This window comes from Coturnix japonica, chromosome 3 (assembly GCF_001577835.2).
Source record: "Coturnix japonica isolate 7356 chromosome 3, Coturnix japonica 2.1, whole genome shotgun sequence".
Lineage (NCBI taxonomy): Eukaryota > Metazoa > Chordata > Aves > Galliformes > Phasianidae > Coturnix > Coturnix japonica.
This window is the reverse complement of record NC_029518.1, coordinates 37,988,833-38,003,792: the sequence shown is the minus strand read 5'-3', so window position 1 is coordinate 38,003,792 and position 14,960 is coordinate 37,988,833. Positions and strand designations below refer to the sequence as shown.

Genomic DNA, 14,960 nt, shown 5'->3' with positions numbered 1-14,960 from the left:
TCTGCGCAGGGAATTGTGTGGTTGTGCAGAAATCGCTTTCAGGAGTTCAATGTGTTCACTGGGCTGAAAAGAATCACCCTCCTCACCACTTTCCTCAAAAGAGCAGGACAAGTGTTTTTCTCTCACACTCAGTCTTGGTAAGTCCAAAATTACTCTGCAGAATTCAACTGAGCTCTGTGAATATAGGGAAACAGGTTACAGCACTTCAACACTGGCAATCACGTCATCATAGGTATTGATTCAGGAGTGAGGCTGACTACAGAGATCTGATCGCTAAAGTGCAATGGATATGATGATGTACAACAGGAAAATATCATTGATGTAATGGTTTTGGTGGCAAAACACAGGCTCTCACATCCCACTGAAACCTTACCTGACATACAGAAGGGCTTCATGACAGAGATTAGGGGAAGTGTTATAGAGAGCTGCTAATGGATTTTGGTTCCCTGTAATGCAGCGTTCTGATTTTGGTGGTTAGCCTAATTGTCTAAGGTTTATATCTTTATGCTGCAACCTGATTTCATACTTTGTCTCCTGGAGTGATGCTAATAACATAAAAATTAGTCTACTATATTTTGTTTATTGCTTGGTTTATGTTATTACTAGAGATCCCACATCTGGGACAGGGCTCCACTGCCTGAGGCTCTACTGCAATGAGAGATGAATGAGCATCCTTGCTCTCAAAATATTTATATCCAAAAATGATGCTGTATTTTCAATTTATATTACATGACAGTGTATTGATATATTGTTTTCCATCTCAGAGGCTCTGTGAGCACTTCTCATTATATGCTGTAGTCACAGTGCAAAGTACAAGAGTGCAAGTGCTGAATATTACAGTGCAATAGATCATCAAACTGATCTTAGTTCAAGACAGGTGATGTTTTACTCAGGGTGAGTGTCCATATAACCTAAACAAGAGCAGAGTGTTTAATGTTCTGCTTAAAAGATTCATAGGTAAAAAGCTACACTGTTTCTGACTTCATCCTACAAATATGGAAATAATCCTGCTTATGCTTGAACATTCGTTGTTGCTCTCATGCATCCCGTTGCCCACCATAGCCAAGGAGCATCCCATTCATATCTATTTCCCTTGCCTCCTCCTGGCTACATTACTTCTCTGCTAGTACTGCTAAAGTTAAATGACTCTCAGTACTGCATGTCCAAATCCTTGCTTAGTGTTTTACATAACTGTGCTTGCAAAAACTGGCTTAAAATGCTTTGTAAGCTGAACCTTTCAAGATCTATTACGTAGTTCTCTGGTAATGTGCTGTATTACAGCAAAACAGCTCTTCTTGCAGTAGAAGCTGTCAAGTTTTTACTATTCTTATTCCCTTTGTCTTGAAAACTGGGATGGAAAAAAATAAACAAACAGTCATTGTAGGTTCCACATACAACTGGTATGAAAAAACAGCACTGCTGACACTGATGGTATAATCTTCTCAGCTGAGAAGAAAAGCATAGATGCTGAGCTGAAATGCATTGCAGCTGAATGAATTGTTTCATCAGTAGCAGGGTTGCTCATTAAAATCTGCAACATTGGTTACAAAGGTCTTTAGCAGAAGATAAGTTTGGCTTTAATGTCATATTTCTCCTGTTGTGGAGCAGGAAAAGAAATGTGGCTTTGTTGTATCCTTGGGATATTTCTGAATGGCAAACTGGTTGAGTTTAGTCTCACATCTCCTATGGAGCCAGTGTGAGGCATTCCACTTAGGCCATAAGCACCTGATGCTTATGATGAATGTGAAGATATGTGGCAATGTGCTTATGATTTGCACAACCCCACTCCTTTCCATCTCCCCCCACCATGTTCTCTGCTGATGGCAGCATTTTCCCCAGCAGGAGTTATAATAATGTTGACCTCATCCAGGTATGTGTAAAATGTTAATGAAAGGTCCCTGAACTAGTAATTGCAAAGGACATGTATGGTAAGCAGCTGTCACTGACCTGATATTTACTATGTTTGCATATGGATGAAATGGTGAAATTTCTAAGGGGTTAGCAGAGGAAAAACATTTGAAAACTTCACTTTCCCTCTCCTTTTCCTGTCACCTTAAGCAGATGTGTGTGGGTTGGATCCCTCTGAGCTTCCCATAAAGAATCAGAAAATGTGATATCAACATAGGAACTCCATGGGGACGAGCATATGTTACATTCCAGACGAGCAACTAACCCTTGACCATGAAAACCTCATGGAAATCAGAAAGTTTCTCTGTTTGGTTGACTCACAGCTCTACAATGGAAATAAGGAATCTGAATTACAACAATTTTACAGCCTATGAGTAACACTGCATTCTCAAATCTCCGTAGAATCTTGCTCTGTGTTCATTTGCCTTAACTTCTCTGGATCTGCTGTAACTTCTCTTAGTGTTGCTGTGATGGCCTTCCGCAAGGGCAAAGCATTAGGAGGAGATGGAAGTTAAGGGTTCTGTGTGCAGAGCTACCAAAGAAGTAGAGTCATATTTCCTTGTTGTATTGCATAAAAATGAAGATCGTGAAGAAGGAGGTCCAATGATATGGCTGTAAGGAGGAACAGGAGGGTTTTAGTAAAGCTTGACAATGCAAGACAGATAACCCCACTTCTTTTCATCCTCAGCCTTTCCTTTTCTTTTTTCCGCCTTGTTCTGAGGTACCTTTCTTCCTTTTCTTGTTGCTGCACTAACATTAAGATGCAAGTCATGGTTCCTGTCTATTTGCTACATGGATCAGCTCTTTGTTCATGCCTGAGCAAGTGCACGGGCCTAGGAGTGCATTTTCATCATTGGGATTTTGGAAACATGATAGTCACAGATGCTCCATCCCTGGAAGTGTTCAAAGCCAGATTATATGGAGCTTTGAGTAACTACCAGTGGAAGGCATCCCTCCCTGTGGACAAAGTGTTGCAACTAGATGATCTTCTAACCCACACCATTATATGATTCTGTGGTCATATGTCATGTGGGCTCCAGCTGGCCTCAGCTCTGTCTTCCAGCATGAGACCAAGTCATACCCACTGCACTTGGGTGAGAAATGTCTTAATTCTTCCACAACAAATCTTAAAATCTGCCTTTTCTCCTCCTCTGTGTATGAGCTCCAATTTTTCACTTTCTAATAACAGAACAGCCTCTTTTCTTGACATCCTCACAGCTCAGGCATTCATCTGGGCTGGTGGAGCTCCAGGTTCATAAGCCTCTCTCTATTTCACATAGGTTGTGCTGATTACAGCCAAAACTTGTTGTTTGAGTCTAAATTAAACTAGGTGGTATGCTACTCACTACCCTGCTTAAAAATGTCCTGTCGTACTTTTATAATGAAAATGTCAGAAATTCAATTTATGCAACAATAAGCACTGGAGTCAGTGAGCTGGCCAAATATCTGAAACACTTCACCAAAACAAATTGCTACAAATAAAAAGAATCACATTATTTGAAGGAGTTGCATATTATAAGACTCTAAATATCAATACTGCAGGTACTATTTTTTTTTTCTCAAAAATATCCATTAAAGCACACGAGCTTGTCTCTTTTCTTATAATGGTGTAGTTCAAGCAAAATGTCCTACTATACCAGCAGCCACTGGAGTTAGAACATCCAATTTTCTTTGCAAATTGCGACTAGTAGGGCCAAAATAATATCAGTGGCATATAGTTTCCATGCAACAGGTAGGCCCACATGTTCTTCTAACCTAGCCTGCCCTCTATATACTGCCAGTTGAGTCCTCATCTCATTCTACAGGCCTACATCCCCTGCTCCTTACAAAAAAACTGAGCTATGCTTTTCCTCCTTTGAAGGAGTAATTAGCACTCCATAGGGAGGAAGTCCATCCTGTAACACACTGATTTTTTTTATTATTATTATTCTTGAGCCAGGTACAGCTGTTTTTCAGTCTGATTGAAATGCTGCAAATGACCCTTCATTCAAGCATTGGAAAACTTCCTCAGCAGGAGGTAAAACAACCAAGTCCTTGACTGCTGACTATATAAAAACTCCTTAAATCCTTTTGCCTGACTCTGCTTAATTGTTTTGGAGTCCTTTGCATTTGCCTTTGTTGCTATGTAATTTACAGTTAACAAAGCTTCCAAGTTAGTCTCTTTGCCCAGCACCATGGAAGTGCAGCAGTCTGCTGAGAGGAGCTCCAGGGATGCTCCCACTTCAGGAGCAGCCCATTATGGTTTTCAGTGAACCTGAGTCTGTCAAAGAGAGTTTGGAATCTAAAGAGATTTGATTGCTAATTTTTTAGATGATAGCTGATTTTTAGAACATTTTTAGACAACTGGCTTGAATTTAGCCCACAGAGAGTGTGAGTAAAAATCACTGCCATTTGAGGGCTTCTTAATGGCTTGTGAGGTTGTAGGATCTTACCCTGCTGCCAGTAAATTGATACTCATGTTTTTAAAGCCGCAACTGTCATTTCCAGCTTTTGTTGATTAATTCAGCAGAAAGGCCAATGCTGAGTGGATGTGGGGACCAAACTGACTCCAGTGGGTCATAGTAAATGGATGCGGGTAAAGTGCCAGGGTCCTTCTTTTGTACATTTGATGCTCGAGTTTTGTACTGGGCGAACAGAGGACAGCTGACTTCATCTCCCATGAACTTCATTTCTTCAAGATGCTCCTGACTGAAACTTGAAACATCAGATTAGATGAGAGCAATTACTGTGTGCACACACACATATAGAGAGAGAGCTGACCATGTAGTACTCTGCCATATAATTATTACCTTTCAACAGAGGAAAGATAGCTTATGAAATTGAAGCTAGTACCCGTGAGTGAATAGTAGTATGTTTGTCACTTAATTTCTATGCCATCTTGAGCCCCTTGTGTTCTTTTCTTTTTGCCTTTTTCCATCAACAAAATGGGAATAGAACTGCTTAGCAACTAGTAAGTGCTTATGAAGATAAAAGTGATGGATACCAGGACTAATATTTGTTTTTTCACTTTTTAAGAGATAACATAGAAGGATTTCAGAAGTTAGCATCTTTATTGCTTCTCCAAAAGCCATCAGACTCATGATGAATTTTGGCTGAAGCAGCATTGTGATGAAAAGCTTGAACCTTTGTGGTGTCTTAAGGGTAGCTAAGGTCCTTTTTCTGAAATCTTTACTGTTAAACTAGTGCCCTTGGAATGGTTACTCATATACTGACAGGCTAACAAGGAGGTGGGATGTTCATTTTCAGTTTAGTTCAGACTCTTTTTTTCCCAAGGTCTCCGTGATCTATGAGTCTGTTTAGTCTAGCCCCACCTCCGCCTCTAGTAATTCAAGAAGGAAGTGGTATATGGTGGACGTTGATTACCAGTACTGCCAAGGAAGGAGGTGAAGTTAGCATTCCTGGAGGTCTTCAAGAAAAGGATAACATGATGGTGTTGAGGCAGTTCTAGAACTTTCCATATGTAGCCCTGTTTGTACTATCTTTGTCTACTCACAATAGTAGTGTCTCACTATTGGGAGTGAGAGCACAGCAACCTGAATGTCTCTCTACAATTACCATAGCTCTGTAAATGCTGCAACTTGATGAATTGTTGTACTTTTGTCAACAGTTTATGGGCTGGTCTGGCCTGGTTCTGTGACAAGTGGGGCGGGGGGATTTCACAAAATCCTCACCTCCGGAAAAGGGAAACAGGGGACCCCAAAATAATTAAAAACAGCAGCAATGATCTGAGGAGAAACAAACTAATTTACTGAAGATTGCATCGGAATGCAAGATAACACACTATAATACAGTATAATTAGAATTGAAGCTAATAAATCAAATATAATAAGAGAGTATCTGAAAGCTGTAGGCCTTACAGTAATACTGATGTGTGCAGTCAGGACGGGCAGCAGCAAGAGAGGCAAAGGAGAAGAGTGATGAAGAGAAAAAAAACCCAATCAGGTGACCCTGCCAAGAGTTCTATCATCTCCTCTCGGACCGCAAAGCCCCCTGGACAGGTACCCAGAACTGGAGCATTAACACCTTAAGTCCCAGTGCACTACATGATGTTATGACGTAGAATACCAGTAGCCAAAAGTCATAAAACCATGACAACTTTATCTTCATGTCTTATCTTCCAAGAGTGTTAAAACTGTGGAATACTTATATGACACCCTTTCAGGAGTTTATGGCTTGATTGTATTTTGCCTAGCAAAAATAGATGGCTATAACAGGGGGCTCCAAGGTAGAGTTTTATGCAGGGAGATGGGAGAGGCAAAGTTCACAATCAGCATGTCATTAGAAAAGAAAAAAGAAAAGCCAAGAATGTGAATTCAGTTATAAAAATGCTTTGTGCATAATGGAGCTAGATTTTGTGTGTCTCATGTAGTCGGGACACCTGTAAAAGATTTTAAATCCAATGAATTACAGGAGAAGATTAAAAACTTAGTTGTTATTGGTCTGTTTCCACAGGAAAGGACTTGAGAACCATAAATAGGATAATAGGATGCTTTCTTACTCTTGAAAGCAGAGTGATCTATAAAATATAATATGCTGTTATGAGCCAGTTGATGCTCTGGCCTGTTCAAGTTGGTAGCACAGCCAATGAAATTAGAGACTCTGCCAGTGTCAGCACTTAGCTTACACTGAGACATCCAACTCACTGATTAGACCACTCCACACTACATTTTGTTAATTATCTTTCATTTCTCTCCCTCTGCATTGCAAGCAGACAGCTGAGGAATTAAAGGAATGAGGAGAGTGCACAGTTTTATGACCTGTTATTGTTAGTTGCATTATCCTTCCTGAAATGCTATTTCCTTTCTTTTTATATGAAAACCATTCACAAAAAAAAAAAGAATTACAAACTGAAGCATTAAAGGGTTAGAGCTGATCCATTCAGACTCCAGCTTTCATTTTCTTAAGGTCTTTTATAAAACCTGAAGTAGCTGATAATAATCTTCTGGGCTATCTCAGTGCCACAATGGTAAAAGCACTAGTAACTGGGTTTTATGGCTTCCTGACACCAGTAGGATGATTCCCTGAAGTCCCCATGTGCCACATTTCCAGATATGAAGCCCCTGTGCACCTAATATTAGCACATTGCGGCTGGAGCTGCAGACAGAGAAAGGCAGTTGGGGTCTGAATAGAGGACCTGTACTGTCATTTGTGAAGGAAAACTGGGAGGGTGAGGAGGACAAGAAATTGCTCCTTGAGTGAACACACCAAGCACGTGTATGGTGCCCCTGATCTCTCAGTCTCCGGAGGTCAGAATTTTACCAATCCTATTCCCTTTGATAGAACCTGATATGCCCACCCAGCTATGCTCCCACCAAACAGCTGCCACTCTTGGTGGGTCAGGGGTCTAAAAGCTGGGGTCTTGAGTTGCATTCCTGTGTGGGAGACCCTGCAGGGCAAGTGCTTTGTATCCAGAGGTTATATCTACAAGAAACTATTGGGAAAGAAGTCATTGCATCATGTGCAATGAGTACCACAGGAAGCCAGCACAGACTTTGCTCCAAGAAGGTAGCAGCCCCAGGCCTGTCTTGTTCATAGTGAAGCTCAATAGGCAGCCACTTTGAAGAAGCAGCAGCTAGTGCAGGCACCTATATACTCTATTATTTTGCTGTAGATAACAGCCTTCATGTAAATAAAGATCAAGCCATACAAAAGTAATAGGAAATTTAAGTGAGAAAAGGAAAGGATTTCTGCTGTAGTTATTGGAAACGGCAAAGCACATCTTTTTTTTTGCAGGATGGGGATGTCAGCTCTGTGACCTGGGAACTAAATCAAATGTCACTGGGCTTCCACGTGCAGTGAGGCGAGCCAGTGCAAACTGAGTTTTAGCTGAAAATGTCTCTTCATGTAATTGAATACATTTTCTCCAACCTCTTTTCATGGCAAATCAGCATCGGCATAGAAATCAGCAAGCACATTAATGAATCAAAAAAGCTTACCAGATTGTGTCTGTAAATACAAATTTACCTTGTCTGATAGGATTAGATGAGCAAAGAGTAAATATTCTAAAACATGAAGTACTGAATTAGATTATTTTTTAAATGGCTGTGTTTATGTGCTCATTCTAAAGATGACACCTCCTTATGCTAGAAAAGGTGAGGGATCAAGTCTGTGGTGTAAACTCCATTGCTGTGTTCATTTTGTTGGCATTAGGTGGCATGACTAGCAGCGCAGATCCAAGTTCATATATTCATAATACAACAAATAATATCAAACGCAAAGCTTCAGAATGCTCTGAAGTGAAATATGACTGTGTTGTTTAAGTTCAATTCCTGTAGCTATAATATCAAGAAACATCAGCTGACCAAAAAAATCTCCCCAGAAGTGTTTAAAAAACCCACACTGTGTTCTGGAAACCAGGTTCTAATTCTAGGTAGATGCCAAACTGGAGCTGTCAGCCTGCCTTGTTAGCACTGAGTTTGCAATGGTGTGTTCAGATGGCGGCACTGCTTTAACATATACCTTCTGAAACACTGTCTTGGTACTATTAATATGAATTACTTGAGTGTGGACCCAATTCAATCTTGCCTTGAACTGTACTTAATTTAGTCCCATCTTTGGGTATTCCTCACAACCTAATGCAGGGGAGAAATAAAGCTGTGAACAGATAACGCTTCTGCATTCCTTACCAGCACTGAGCAGCAGCAGTGGTGACGGGTGGACATTGGGCCTGGCCAAGCCTCCAGGCCTGCATCCCTGCTGCGAGTGGCAGGAAATACTGGGGGTGTTTTGTGTTCTGTGGTTGTAGAAAGCTGTTTTCAAAAGAGCAGGGGATTGGTCTGGTGTGTTTTTCCAGACCTGTGGGCCTGGAGTGAGGCCTGCTATGTCAGGAGAGCCTTGTTAATTTGTGGAGGGTGCCAAGAAAGCAAATTCCTGTGAAGGAATATAGTGAGAAAATTCAGCTTGCAGACTAATAACTTCCAAGGAGCTGTGAATGTGAAGCAAAGAAGTAAAAATGAATGGCAGTGTGTGCATAGTCAGATACTGCCGAAAGCATCTGCCTGCCTCAACTGACACACAGTGTTGTGCCCCAACACACAGCGCTGTGCGTTCCTTAATTAGAAGCATGTTTTTATTAACCCCACCTCAAAAGAGAATGTGTGGGTTTAAATTACAATGTGGGAATAGGTTCATGAACTCAGGCAGGTCTTACAAAGAGGCCATGGGGTTAACAAAACTCCATGGGGCTCAACCATCTCTTGTACAAACACTGGCTAATTGACAGTGGCATTTTTCTCCCACTTCTTATCCCACTTGCAGAACAAGACTGTCGGGGCTTGGAGCAAGATGCCTCCCTCTGTCAGCTCAGCTGTTCTGGGCATACATCACCACATCCACCAAGAAATGTCAGGGGCTGGCAGGGCTTGAGAGGTAAGACACTGAGCAGAAACAAATATCATGAAAATCTCTCTTCTTTAGGGATGTTGGAATATGCTTTTGGTAGCCAAAAGTCATCCTAGCCCACCATCAACTAGAGAGGGGCAGTCTTGCAAAGGAGTGGGGTGTGGATGCTGTTCTGGCATTGCTTGAATCTGAAACAGCCAACCCCAACCCTTTTTCTTTGTATAGATTGCCCACTAGCCTTCCTGAGAGACCTGAAGAGCTTCACTGCCTCCTCACAGCAGGCTCTCTGTTTTTTATCTATGTGCTCACTATCAGTGAAAAAAGACAGGAGGTAAGCCCACATGCTCATTTAGAAACACTTGGGCATTTGGTCTCCAAGATAACACCAGAGCTCATTAAGCTCACACTCAGAGCAAATGTTTTCCTTCAGCCCACTTGTCAGTTTTAGGATGATGGAAGTGCATCTTTCATGTTTCTGGGTAATCCCAGGGAGATAACGTGTTGGAGCAGGGGTGGCAGGGGATTTGCAACCATACACGACCAAGCTTGCTGCTCTTTGAAGAGTGAACTGGCTTGCTGCAGTGTTTAAAAATGAGAAACACATCCCTGCAACCAGCAACAGCCTCTGACACTGTCTGGCTCCCAAGCCAGATGGCTTTCACATTTCCACAGCCACACAGTCACAAACTCTGCATTCCTAGTTGTCCTTAACACAACTCCAGTGAAGCTGGAAAGTATAATGTGCACTTGGTCCACTTGGCTAAAAATTTAGCAAACTTTCTCTTCATGATGGCTGCTTAGATCCAGAAGACCTTTTTCAGGCAATGTATTCACAGGTTTCACTGAACAAAGTCTGCTGCTTTGGAAATACAGGTTTTGTCCCACGATTTAAAGGCAAGCTTCTAAGAGTCAGGTAACTTTAGACGAATACAAATGCCACTTGGCCTTTATTCATTCATACTGAGTAAAAAGTATCATTCAGAAAAACATGAGAGCTTTCTTCTCTTGGGATTTTCCTTTTCTTTTTCCAAAAGTCTTGTTTAAGACCCTTGAAGTGAAATGCAGAATAATGTCCTTGCAGAAGACAACATGGGGTTGAAATGCTATAATGCAGCTTCTGCAGAATGGCGTAAGCTGCCCAGAGCGCACATATTTCAAGTAAAATCTGACCTGCAGAAGTTCCCCCCAAATTGCACTTAATAATTAGACTTCCTGAAGATACTCTGCCTGAGTCATACACACAGTAAGTCTAAATATGCTGTTCACTCTTTGCTTAAAAAAAATGGCAAGTCAGTGAATTCTTGATCCTCTGCCTGTATTTTCCCTTTTTTTCCCCTCCTGTTTGCCTAACTGAGGTCACAAGCACCATAATAAATGTTTCTAAATCAGGATTCCTTGCCTGTAAATGATCTGTAGGCTGTTATACGCTTCATTTAAGGAACTTGTAGACAAGCTTGTGGTTTTTCTTCTTATTCTCCTATTCATACTTCATTTAGGAAACACATATCCAGACTGTATGTGTTTGCTATTTCTTAGTCCCTCTGGTTTAGCAAGATAGCAGTGCACCTGCCTAGTATTAACATTATTCAAAATCAATTGTCTCATGAGCTTAAGCACCCCGCTAATCAGTGCATCAATAGTCACTTGCAGTGACTGTGCTGTTCTCCTCAGAAAATCATTCTGGCTACAAACTGCAGAACAAATCAAAGTCTGGTTATTCCTAGTTATTATTATGTGTGATAGTCAAAAACTTTCATCAGCAAAAAATGTAATCAGGGGAAAATAATGGCATTTTATACTTAGTTTCAATAACAAGTGGAGGTATGAGAGAAGAGCTTCTTTTAGAAAACTGTGGAGCAACTAGCCACAGCATATTTAGTAAATGGGCGAAAAGAAAAATGTAGAGGGTTGGGTTTTTTTCAGTGCAAATTCTGAGAAATGTGTGGGAATGAGTAAGCAAAGCCAAGCGGAGCAGACAGCTTCAGTGTTCAAGTTTGTTGTTTCCTTAAACTAGGAATTAAAAAACCAAAACCTAAAGAATGTGCGGCCTCAGCAAAGGGAAAAATCTACTGGGAAAGAAGTTCGAAGTAATGACTTCTGAGAAGAGAGCACTAGGAATTGGACAAGATAGTAGTAGGAGACGAAAAATAGATGTAAGCTGGTCCTTTCTCACTTTACTGTACTCCTATAGAAGCAGTCTGCTTTGATCTATTATTTTCATGAATGATATTAGTTCAAAAGTCATTGGTACTAACCACAGAGTAAGTCTCCTTAAACATTCAGCAACCGTCACTGAATGTCAGTGGCTGCTCCTTTTTCCATATGGAGGAATTCAATGGCAAATGTTTGCTTCATGCATACTTCCATGTCAAATACCATTGTGTCATACTGCCCCTCTGCTGCATCTGTCACACAGCAACAAAATGTAACAGAATATTGGTGGGAAGGTTCAGCCTCCACTGCCATGTTGGTGGCAACATCCACCTCTGTCACTATGGGCCAACATAATAAAACAGGAGGCAGTACTTTCAGAGCTTCCCTTTTATGACTGAGGATCCAGACTTCGCTCAGAGAGAAGTAGATGCCTTTTGGATGAATAAAAGGGACTGAAATTCACTTGCATAAAATACTGGAGATAATAGGAAGGATTTTTTGCTGACACAGGTTCATTAGATGGGAATGACAACAGGGAGAACTGACATAGTGAAGAACTGAAAAGTTAAACTTCATCTTAGGTGCCTTCAAGTAAAGTGTTTCCAATAGAGTAAGGAAAAGTGGTCTCCTACAGAGATGCTGATCTTTCATCTCTGTAAGATGCGGAAAGAGCCTTATATGGAAAACCTGTAGTAGATACAGTAGAAATCAGGCTTGAGGGCTAAGCAGAAGTATATTCAGAAAGGGGTTAATGAGATGAGCAGGAAATGAAAGTCCTATTTCACAGGGGGAAAAAAAAAATGAACAAAAAACCTAGAAGAACTTTGCTTATTTGCTTTACTAAATTAAGCCTAAGAGTGATATGATTGCTTTCCATAGGCAAATAAACAGAAGGGAAAAGAGCTGGGAGATGAACAATATTGGCACAAGAACAAATGTGTATAAATTATCCATAAATAAATCGAGGAGAAAAAATCGGAAGATTTCTATTCATCAGAAGAGTGATGCTCTGCATCTCTCTTCTGGCAGGAATAATTAGAATAACGAATCTCAACCACTTTAAATGCTGTGAATGGGATTATATTGCTGGGAGCCCTATCCTTCTCTATTTGGATGTTCGAACTTCTACTCACGTAACAGCTCTTGGGGTATTTTCAAAGCTTTATTGTAGATAAGGAGCCAAATATGAAGGAGTGCAAAGGTGAAAATTAAACTCAAGCCTGTTTACTTGTGTTGGGTATTATTCCCCTGCAAAGAAAATTACTGACTCACTCAGGTGCATCTATTTCTTGTTCTGTTTTGTTCACTGTGAGCAATCTTTGCTTTAGATACAGGGGATATAGCAAGCTGACAGTCCCGCTCCATTGCAATAGCCCTTTGGTAGAAGGCAGGCAATATAAACCATGTTGCTTGCTCTGCAGTCACAAACCTCAAGCCAAGCTATTTGCTTTAGACCATGAGCTATCAAGACCTTTCGTAATAAGTTATTACATGCTTTTTACCTCCAGACACTGGTGTTGTCTGCGGGAAAGTTATCTGTGCTGTCGCCCAATCATTTGTGTCTGCTGTTCCAGGCCACACTGGCTCCACTAGATGCTTTTACCTGGGCACTTTCTGCTGACTCTCCCAGACGCTGACTGTCTCCAGGGCTGCAGCCCTGGGAGCCTCAGGACCACCATGAAAATGCCATCTTGAGAAGGAGGGAGGGGAAGAAAGGAGCATGCAGGAGACTCCATAAGAAGTGGACCCATTTTTGTCAACATGGGGAGAGGCACAAGGCGATCAAGGCCAGGTTGGATGGGGCCCTGGGCAGCCCTGAGCTGGTGGGTGATTATGCAAGTTGGGGCACCCCTTCTCTGCTTTGCCTCACGCAGGCTGCTTGCTTGCACAGAGCCTTTTGTTAGTTATCTGGCTGTGGATCTGGAGTTGATGTTCTTTTCTTTCCATCTCAAAAGCATTTGTGCAAAGACAGCACTTTGCTGACAAATTAACAGGGAAAAATAGAAGTATTTAAGGGCAAACCTCTCAAACTTTTGTCACAGTGCTCTATAAATACAACACAACAGTATACGGTGTCTGCTCGGATCAAATGTTTGCAATGAAAGGATGTCTGTGAATCTATTTAAAGGGGATTAAGATTTTAGCTGGCTAGATTCTGGGTCATTGGTTTAACATCTGTATTATTGTGTACTGTACTATCTGTCTGCTAGACAGATTGCTTTAACATCTATCCTATGGCATACTGTGCTAATTATGTTTTCCCTCCTCTGAGAGGCATTTTCAGATCTGTGCATGCGAACTGCTGTCCATGTAGCCGCACTGATGATGGCACTTTGCTAACTGTCTGCTTCTCCCCTCGTGCCCCACAGCCGCTGTGTGACAGCCACGTGTCTGCGGGCTCTTCTCTGTGGAATCCTTGTGGGTATGTCCCTCTAACCAGCCAAGCTTCCTCTTGCCGTGCCAAACTGTCAGGAGATGCAGTCACAGCCAGCAGCAGTGTCACTGTAGGCTGTTGTTAAATCAGAATGAGCACAAATAGACCTAGAACCAGTCTGATAATTGTATTTTTGTTTTAAGGGCCAGCAGGAAAATTCAGGGGGAAAGAATAGTATGCAGAAGGGGATCATTGTTGTTTATTTTGTCAAACCATTTCAATCAACCAGATATTTTTTGACCTGGAATTATTTGTTTTGCATCTTTGGATTGTTTATCTTCTTGCTTTCTTCTCTCAGTTGTGGGCTGATCTGTAGGACAAAAATAGAGGCAGGAAGCTCAGCACAGAGAGCATCAGACTAGAACTGTTCAGCCAATGGAGGCTACCCTCTTTTTTGGAGATGTAGGGGGCAAATCTGCATTTGTCAGATGCAAACTGGATTTCCTGCTCTCCACTTCACACACACACTTCCAAAAGACTCATTTTCCAACAAATTTACTGCTGTCTGGAACCATCCCAGCTCTTCCTTTGCTGCTTCTTCCCTGATGAGATCTGCCCAGTGGAAAGGCATAGTCTGCTGTCCTCAAGGCACAGTGGCAGCAGATCTGTAACGACAGGAGTGTGATAAATAGAGAATAATGTGTCCTGCTAGACAGAATAATAAGATTACATCTGAGCTGCCATATCATATCAATTAAACCCTCGGCCCTTTTAGTCCAGCAAATCCATGCTGCCGCAGCAATTGGTGCTCTGGGGAGAAGGAGGAGAACGGGGCTGACACATCCTGCCTAAAATAACCCTGGCTTTCCCAGTGCTGTCTGGTCAGGCAGCGGGCAAAGCTCCCAGGTGAGCCGTGGCCCTGAGTACTACCAGCCACGGGCTTCTTACCCCCAAATGAGAGAGGTGGGGTGGGGTACCCCTGGCCAGCTGCCTTGCATGTTGCAGAGTTGCAGAAGCCATATGTGCCTGCAGACTGGAGGCACTGTCTTCTGCCTGGGCCCCCTGGCTCTGCTGATGGCAGCGTTCATTTGTCCCAGGTGACAGTCAGCAGCAACCTGAGAACACTTTCCCTGACAACTAAAGTGCAAACGTCATGGTCTTGCCTGGCCCACTCTACTCTGTG

General features: G+C 41.9%; 1 long non-coding RNA gene across 3 annotated transcripts in view; it reads left to right on the top strand.

The window, feature by feature from the left end:
* LOC107311478 overlaps nucleotides 1–14,960 on the top strand; it is a 109,409-nt gene that overhangs the window by 82,644 nt on the left and 11,805 nt on the right. For 2 of the 3 annotated variants that reach the window (XR_001554086.2, XR_004306602.1), the window contains exons 3-4: nucleotides 10–137; nucleotides 9,166–9,276. This is a non-coding gene — a long non-coding RNA (uncharacterized LOC107311478). Of the gene's footprint in view, nucleotides 1–9; nucleotides 138–9,165; nucleotides 9,277–12,977; nucleotides 13,196–13,772; nucleotides 13,826–14,960 lie in introns of all 3 variants that reach the window. The other variant, XR_001554085.2, reaches the window with a different exon arrangement.